The sequence below is a fragment of the Aethina tumida genome, chromosome 5 (genome assembly GCF_024364675.1).
Source record: "Aethina tumida isolate Nest 87 chromosome 5, icAetTumi1.1, whole genome shotgun sequence".
Classification (NCBI taxonomy): domain Eukaryota; kingdom Metazoa; phylum Arthropoda; class Insecta; order Coleoptera; family Nitidulidae; genus Aethina; species Aethina tumida.
In genome coordinates, this window is record NC_065439.1 from 5,581,102 (window position 1) to 5,589,316 (window position 8,215).

General features: G+C 23.3%; 1 long non-coding RNA gene across 1 annotated transcript; it reads left to right on the top strand.

Moving 5' to 3' along the window:
• Positions 1–3,548: 3,548 nt before the first annotated feature.
• Positions 3,549–5,346, top strand: LOC126265528 (uncharacterized). The gene is made up of 3 exons (XR_007548019.1): positions 3,549–3,748; positions 4,201–4,296; positions 4,735–5,346. It is a non-coding gene; the product is annotated as an uncharacterized LOC126265528 (long non-coding RNA).
• The last annotated feature ends 2,869 nt before the right edge of the window (positions 5,347–8,215 follow it).

Here is an 8,215-nt window from a genome sequence, read left to right on the forward strand (position 1 = left end):
ACGAATTAGTCCTGCTATTTTTTACACTATGTATGATAAACGCACAAGAATAAAATTTTTAAACATAAACCTTAAGCTAAAAATAGGTTCTCTTGATCGATATCGATAAAATGGACCATTTACAAAAAATATTATAGATATGTGAATAAATTAAAATATATTTAGTTTATTTAAAATTTATTTTAAATATGGTTAAACTACTATAAAAATTTATTTGAGATTTTCAGAATTCCATTAATTTGGAATCTTTGTTTAAAATTATTTAAAAAAATATAAACTACCTGCTGTTTTATAAATTAATTTTTCATTATAATTTGATTGTGTTCTGATTTACTCTAAAGCATTGGGTTAAAATAAATTATTTATTAATTATTACCATAAACAATGAAACTAAAATAAAACAAAATAATATTTCGTCCATTATGGCTTTTATTCTAACCTTTGTCTTGAAAAGAACTGCAGGTGTTACATGTGATAAATATTCAATTAAAAGAAAGTTTAATACATTATATCTTAAGAGCAGATTAATGAGAATTATTGATTGAATACAATAGTTTTTATTATTTTTTTCATATAGTGTATTTTGATGGTCATTGTAAGCTACATCTCAATCAATAATTCCACATGTTGTAAAATGAATTTATACTGACCAAATATTTTGACAACTGGAGAGGTTCTAAGGAATCCTAAATGTAGGCACCTACTTATTTTGACAATTATTGACGCCTAAAATATAAAAGAGAATAAAATAGATCAAATCTATTTCAAAAATCAAAAAACAGATGTAAATAAAACAAATCTACTTTTGTTACATTTGTAATATTTCACAAAACTTGTATTAAACAAAACGCAGTATGAGAAATTAAACAAAACAATAAATTATTTTAAAGTAATTGTTTGGCCATATTCAATTTCTTATTTCTTGAATATAATTAGATTTTTTTTTTAATTTTTTATTAAACTGAGTAATTTTTTTTAGCTTAAAACACTAAGTATATTGACTAAATAACAAATTTACATTAGTAAAACAAGTTTTTTTTAAACAATTATTTACTATATTTCAATAAATGTTTAAGTGTTTTAAATCTTACTACAAGTTTACAAAAGCGTTTATTTGCTTTAACAGAATATATTTTTATAAATATTTTTTGAAAATTTAAATGACTTGGAATGAACAAAGAACAATGTTACACTACACATGATTATACTAAATCTTAAACCAATAACGTAAGTCTGATTGTATAAGTTATATATCTAATCATTTGAAACATTACCATTTTTCAACTAGAAATGAAAAAGAAAGTGTACAGTTAATATTTTGTATAAACAAATAAAATTATTCATTTGTAATATCATGTTTCAACTGATTGTAAGAATTAAATATTTGTAAAAGCTTTCTTATTTAAAATTTATTACAAACCAAGTATAATTACTGATTTGTAATATAGTTCTTTTTCATGTATAACAGTAAACAAATATTTAAAAACTATAAACAATTTGAAATTGATCTAAGCGAACACATTGGTGAAAAGTATATTCTTTTAAGATTTTATTTTAACTAGTTCAATTATAATAAATAGGAAATAAATTTTACCACTCAGTTCACAACAATACATTCTTATAGATTGTTGAGTCATATACATGTTATCATAGAACACCAACGTTACATATTATAGTTTAAGAGTAGATTAGTGTGAATTATTAAGTATTATACTTTGATATAGTTTTGTATAACTTACTTCAAATATCCTGTGGTATATGTATTTTCAAAGCCACATGTTAACTGCTAAGTCCCATATGTGGCAAGAGAGATGAAATTACTAGTCTAATATTTTGACTCCTGACTCGTTTGAATATTAAAAAACAACCCCAAAAATATAAATGTAAGTAAATCAATGTGATTTTTTAGTTATATTTGTGATGTTTTACACATCATGCATCAAATAAAACACAATATGGAAAAGTAAACAATAATTAACCAACCAAATCATTCTTCAAAAATTATCTTGTTACAAATTTGGAAATCATACAGTAAATGAATTTTAAATTTTACCAACCTGGATAACGGTGTACATGTTCATCAATTATAAAATGACCAATGGCCAGCATTTACATTAACTAGCCATGAGTCAAAAAATTTGTACATATATTACACATTTTTCCAATCTTCCAAAGGCTGAACGTATTTCATCTGATGCCAGAATTAAATTATTAATTATTAAGTTGTTACTTATTGATTTTTGTAAAAGTTTTATGTTCTTTGTAATTCAATTATTGTTAAAATAGTGTATTAATTTTTTTTGTTTTTGTTAGTAAGTATATTCCTTCTTGTAATTTAATGTTCATTAGTTAAAATACTTTACATTACAGTTTATATTCCCGTGGTGTTTCTAAAAACAATGTATTATTCTAATTCTTCTAGTAATTACATTCTTAATTTATTGGTATGCTTATTTAATATATTTTACAGATTATTTTAATTTTTAAAAGATTACATTTTTATTCGTTTGGTAAGATCATTTTTAATTTATTACCATTATTTTTTGATAAGTACAATCTTAATTTATTTTATTTTATAGATAATCGTATTGTATTTATATATATATATATATATATATATATATATATATATATATACATATATATATATATATATATATATATATATATAATTTAAAAACGTATTTTTAATCTTTTTTTACTTACTACCAATTTATTGATAAATTTTATTTATATGGAGAAATAAATATAAAAATCGCAATGAACATTTTAAATTGTAAAAGAAAGAAACATCCACAAAAATAGATTTGTTTTAATTGTGTTGTTTTTTATTATAAAATATTTAATGTATGTTATAGTAATATATTATTTTAATATACTTATTTGACTTTTATTTTTTATAACAATTATTCCCCTTTATAAAATTACCTCATTATTAAATATTATATACATTTATTTATTTAATACTGAAATTTTAATTAGATATTAAACTATCAAAGAAATATAGAATATATAAAAATTAATTAATAAAGTAGGATTAGCTAAATTTTATCTTTTCTAGAATTCGACCACCTAAATGGCAAACGTTATACATGAAAAACAAAATAAATTACATATAGATTTTTTAGTAACATATTTTATTAAAACTGAAATCTGGTAACTATGCGATATAAAATCTTCTAAGAGGATGATTTCAAATCAAGTTGACGAATGCGCTAAAAATATTCCTTATAGTAGCGGATTCTGCAATATTACCATTATTTTTTATTCATTTAAATAATATCAGTTATCACAATTTATTTTCAAGATGTCTTTTTTTTATCGAATATCGTCATAATTGGCAATGTACAATATTTTCCACTCACAATAGGTTACTATATAAATTATACAAAATTGGAAAATTTAAATAATTTTTAAATTTTGTACAGCGGTTAAAATTATATTGTTAACAATATTATTGCCCATTGAGTTTGCAACCAAGAACACTTCGATGTCATACGGTGGCGTGCTCATCAGGTAAGATATAAAATGGCGTTATTCATAATAAACCATGTGTATAAACTATAAGGTGCTTTTAATGAAAACAATATTATTATATTAAATAACCAATACTGTGTTTTTAATTATAACATAGGCGCAAGAAAGCTTTCCACTAGTTGTAAGTTTCTTGGGATAAAAGAGAAATTAAACTGGCATGAGTTTTTACGAAGAAAGGAAAAGAAAAGAATCAAAAACGTAAATATAAAAGGTCAGTCTCACATTTACTATAAACAAATTTTGCATAGTATCATACCGATTGTGTGTTTTTAAAAGCACAATTACAATTGTTCAGTTTTGTTTTGTATTGTAAAAATATGAATTTTCATTAATATATGGTTAAGTAAATGTTGGACATCTAATAAATTTTAAATTTTATTGTACTTAAGGTTATCTTACACATTTTAACTGTTCAAAATTGTTGTGCATCTGCTTAATATAAATATGTTGCTGGGCAATTATTTTTGGTTATTTAAATAGGATCAGTTATCACAAGTTACTTTCACGGTGTTTTAAATGTTGTCATAAGTGGTATCAATCTTCAATATTTTTCACTCACAATAAGTTAGTATATAAATTATAATAATCTATATTTTTTAACTTAACTGTTGTCTAATATTATTTTAATAAATTAGGTAACTAATTTCAATTTTTTGTTTTCAGCATTTCACCAAGAAAAAACTTTCCCCCAAGTATTAAACTGCCATGTTATTTTATGAGGAAAGGAAGTGAAATGAACCAGGAAAGTAAATATAAAAGGTTAATTTCACATTTACTATAAACTAATTTTGCATATTGTCATACTGGTTGTGTGTTTTTAGTACAATTACAACTGTTCAATTTTGTATTGTAAAAATATAAATTTTCATTAATATGTGGATAAGCAAATATTGAGCATATAGTCTAATAAATTTTAAATTTTATTTTATCATACTAAAAGATATCTTACAAATTTTAACTGTTCAAAATTGTTGTGTATGTGTTTAGTATAAATATGTATGCTGGTCAATTATTTTTGGGTATTTAAATAAGTTACTTCCGAAGTATCTTTTTTGTGTAAATGTTGTCATAATTGGTATCAACCTACAATATTTGTCACTCGCAATAAGTTAGAGTATAAATTATATTATACTATATTTTTAACTTAACTATTATACAAAATTATTTTAATAAATTGAATGACTAATATGTTTTCAGCATTTAACGAAAAAACTAAAAAACTTCCCAGCAAGTTGTAATTTCCTTAGAACAAATAAAAAATTAAACTGGCATGTTATTTTATGAAGAAATGAAATGAAATGAATCAGAAATGTAAATATAAAAGTCAGTCTCACATTTACTATAAACTAATTTTACGTAGTATCATACTGGTTGTGTATTTTTAAAAGTACAATTACAACCATTCACTTTTGTATTGTAAAAATATAATTTGTCATTAATATATGGATAATATATAGATAAGTAAATGTTGGACATATAGATTAATAAATTTTAAATTTTATCTTATTGTACTTATCTTATCTGTTCACAATTGTTGTGCAAGTGTTTAATTTAAATATATTTTTGGCTATTTAAATATGATCATTTATCACCAAGGTGTCTTTTCTGTTTTAAATGTTGTCACAATTGGTATCAATCTACAAGAACCAATTCCAACAAACGTTGACCAATAAACCCAAACAACTATACAACAACTATGGACAACTATGGTCGCAAAAGCCTCAACCTTCACAATCTACAATATTTTTCTCTCACAATAATTTAATGTATGAGTTGTATTATTCTGTATTTTTTAACTAGAAACACAAATATAAAAGGTCAGTTTCACATTTACTATTAACTTATTTTGTCTGTTATTATACTGATCGTATGTTTTAAGAAACGCAATTTCAACCGTCCAGACTTGTAGAAATAAATTTGGATTAATAAATGAATAATATATAGATATAAAGATATTGGACATATATCCAACAATTTTAAAATTTTATCTTGTCATATTTAAGCAAATATTACAAATATTTAACTGTACATATAATATATTCTTTCACTTTATCTATTATATAAATGATAGATTAGCGACTGTTAATCTGTCGTTTTAGTTTGATTAAAACAGATTCACAATATTACGCTTTATTACAACGAACGTACAATAACCCTCGGCATCTAAAACTTAATTGGCCGGTTCTTTCTTAATAACTGCCCCGATTATCAAATGTAAACAAATCCTTCAGATTTATTTACATTACAAAATAGTCTAAATATATGTGAGCCCGTCGCAAGTTAAATAAGTATATTTAACAGTTTAAATAAAACTTTATTTTCTACAATTACACCGTCTAGTATAGATGCTTTAAGTAAAAAAGTTTCTACAAGACTCTGGTCCACCCTTATGGATGGGCCTATTTAAGATATGGAATGTTTACACCATTAAGAGGTATTCTTAATTGGTGGGCGAAAACATTCCCATGCCTAAACCACATAGAGATTAGACAACTATATATAAACTATTTCTAACATAAACACTAACACATTTAACTCGCATCGGTCCAACGGAGAACATGATGATGCAAGCTAACATAAATAATTAATATTGATTTTTGCTTTTAGCATTGGACTAAGAATTTAAAAAGCTTCCCATCAACTTGTAAGTTTGTGAGAACAAATGAAATGAATCAGAAACACAACTCAAATTTTGTTCATTATTATGCTGATTGTGTGTTTTTAAAAATACAATTTAACTGAGTATATTTTAATTTTTTAAGTTTAATATTTTAAATTTTATAATTTTGTTTTAATTTTATTTTTTTAATATTTAAAATAACAATTTTAATTCTTTTAGAAAATTGATTATCTATAATTTTAATGAAAATATATAGTAAAATTGTGTATCTCTTTTAAGTATTTTAACTGACATAATTATTTCCATATTAATTAGAGGTAAACTTGCTCCGGGGTCAAGTTTTTTAAAACCATAAACCATATTTTGATATCTTTTTCTACAGACTCTAATCAAAAATATATATGTTCAACTTTTTTATTTCAAACGGAAAAATTTTTCTAAAATGTTCTTTCAGCTTAAAATTTTCAAATTACGCAATATAATTTTCAAATTTGTCTAGTTCAAACCATATTTGATGATTTTTGTTTATATAATCAATTAAATTTGTTATACTCTCACTTTCATTTTCGGGTTATGTTGAAAAATTTCACCAATTTAAAATTTTCATATTGAATATCAAATTTTAAAACATTTTTATAAACTTAAAGATATTTTTCAAGAATTTCAAATTTTGTGTAAGTAAAATTTGTCTTATTTTACTTTGTAATTTTACAAAATTTTACATAAAAATATTAAGTAACATTAAAATTTAATAAATTTAAATTTTATCTTTAAAAATAAGTTTTAAACATTTTCTATAAATTCTCAAGTATATTTATTTAAAAAGGTATATTAATTAATTTATATGAATTGTTAAGTTGAGTTAATTTCAAAAATACTAAATAAATCTGAAAATGTCTAAATTAATATTTAGTTTACCTTAAAAAGTTTATTTATGCTTCTTTTAATATTACTGTTAACTATAATAATATATAATAAAAATTTTATATACTGAAAATACATCCTGCGACGAAAATATTTCATTGTAATAAGAGCAAGAACGCCGTTAATAAATGACTTCGTGGGAGAATTTTTAGACCACCACTTTTATTTTTATGGCTTTTCTTGAAATTAATCTTACATTTGGTAATCATAAAATAGTCGTAAAATCGTACAAAATTTATTTTAAAGTACACTTATCTTAACCTATACGTTCGTTGATTTTTAACAACCCTTATCGAGTGTCAGGGTGTCGTCGCACTGTGGGGTCGAAGTTTAAATGGTTGTATTTCTACACAGAACTAATTCATAAAATATTCAGAATTTAATAATTTACCCCGACATGAAATTTTAGAGATTTGTAACTCTGTTCTTTTATTTTTATCTTTCAAAATTAGTAAACTTAAGTTAATGAATTGATTTTTAAAGGATTGAAAATATTTGTAAGTATAATGGTTTGTCCTTATGCAAATAACATCAGAATTGTAATTATACTGAAATAATGTATTGTATTGTATTATGAATTGCATTAAGGTTTTTTAGACCAAGTACATGAAAGTTATAAAACCTTAAGTTTCAGCAGGTTTTATTCGAAACTTTCATTACGGTATATTCTGTCCGTTTACGAACAGTGATTACTCGTTATTGTACTACTTACTTGCGTAAGTCTTACTGTTTTATTTTACGTGTTAAAATTTAACTTCAGATCAAACAGCCTTTTTGCAAGATTTTGATAATTAAATTTTATTCATTAATATCAAACTTTTATTTGTTTTTTCTTTTCTTTTATATTTTTCCTTGTTATTTTTCTTGTTTATAAGTAGATAGTTTATTTTCGTTAATTTGAGTTTTAATTACTATATTCTAAAAGTACCTAAACAGTAAGGCAAGTATAAATTATCCGTGTTCGGTACGCGAACGCCAGTTTGAGAGTGTATACCATTCTACACAGTTTCCAGCTCTACGTTTAAGATCACCAAACCCAGAAGCTAAGACATCGAAGTACAACAATATCAAAGGTTAGTGACACTATAATTAATAGACTACTAATATAGAAATGTGTAGTCAGTAAAGTACGGA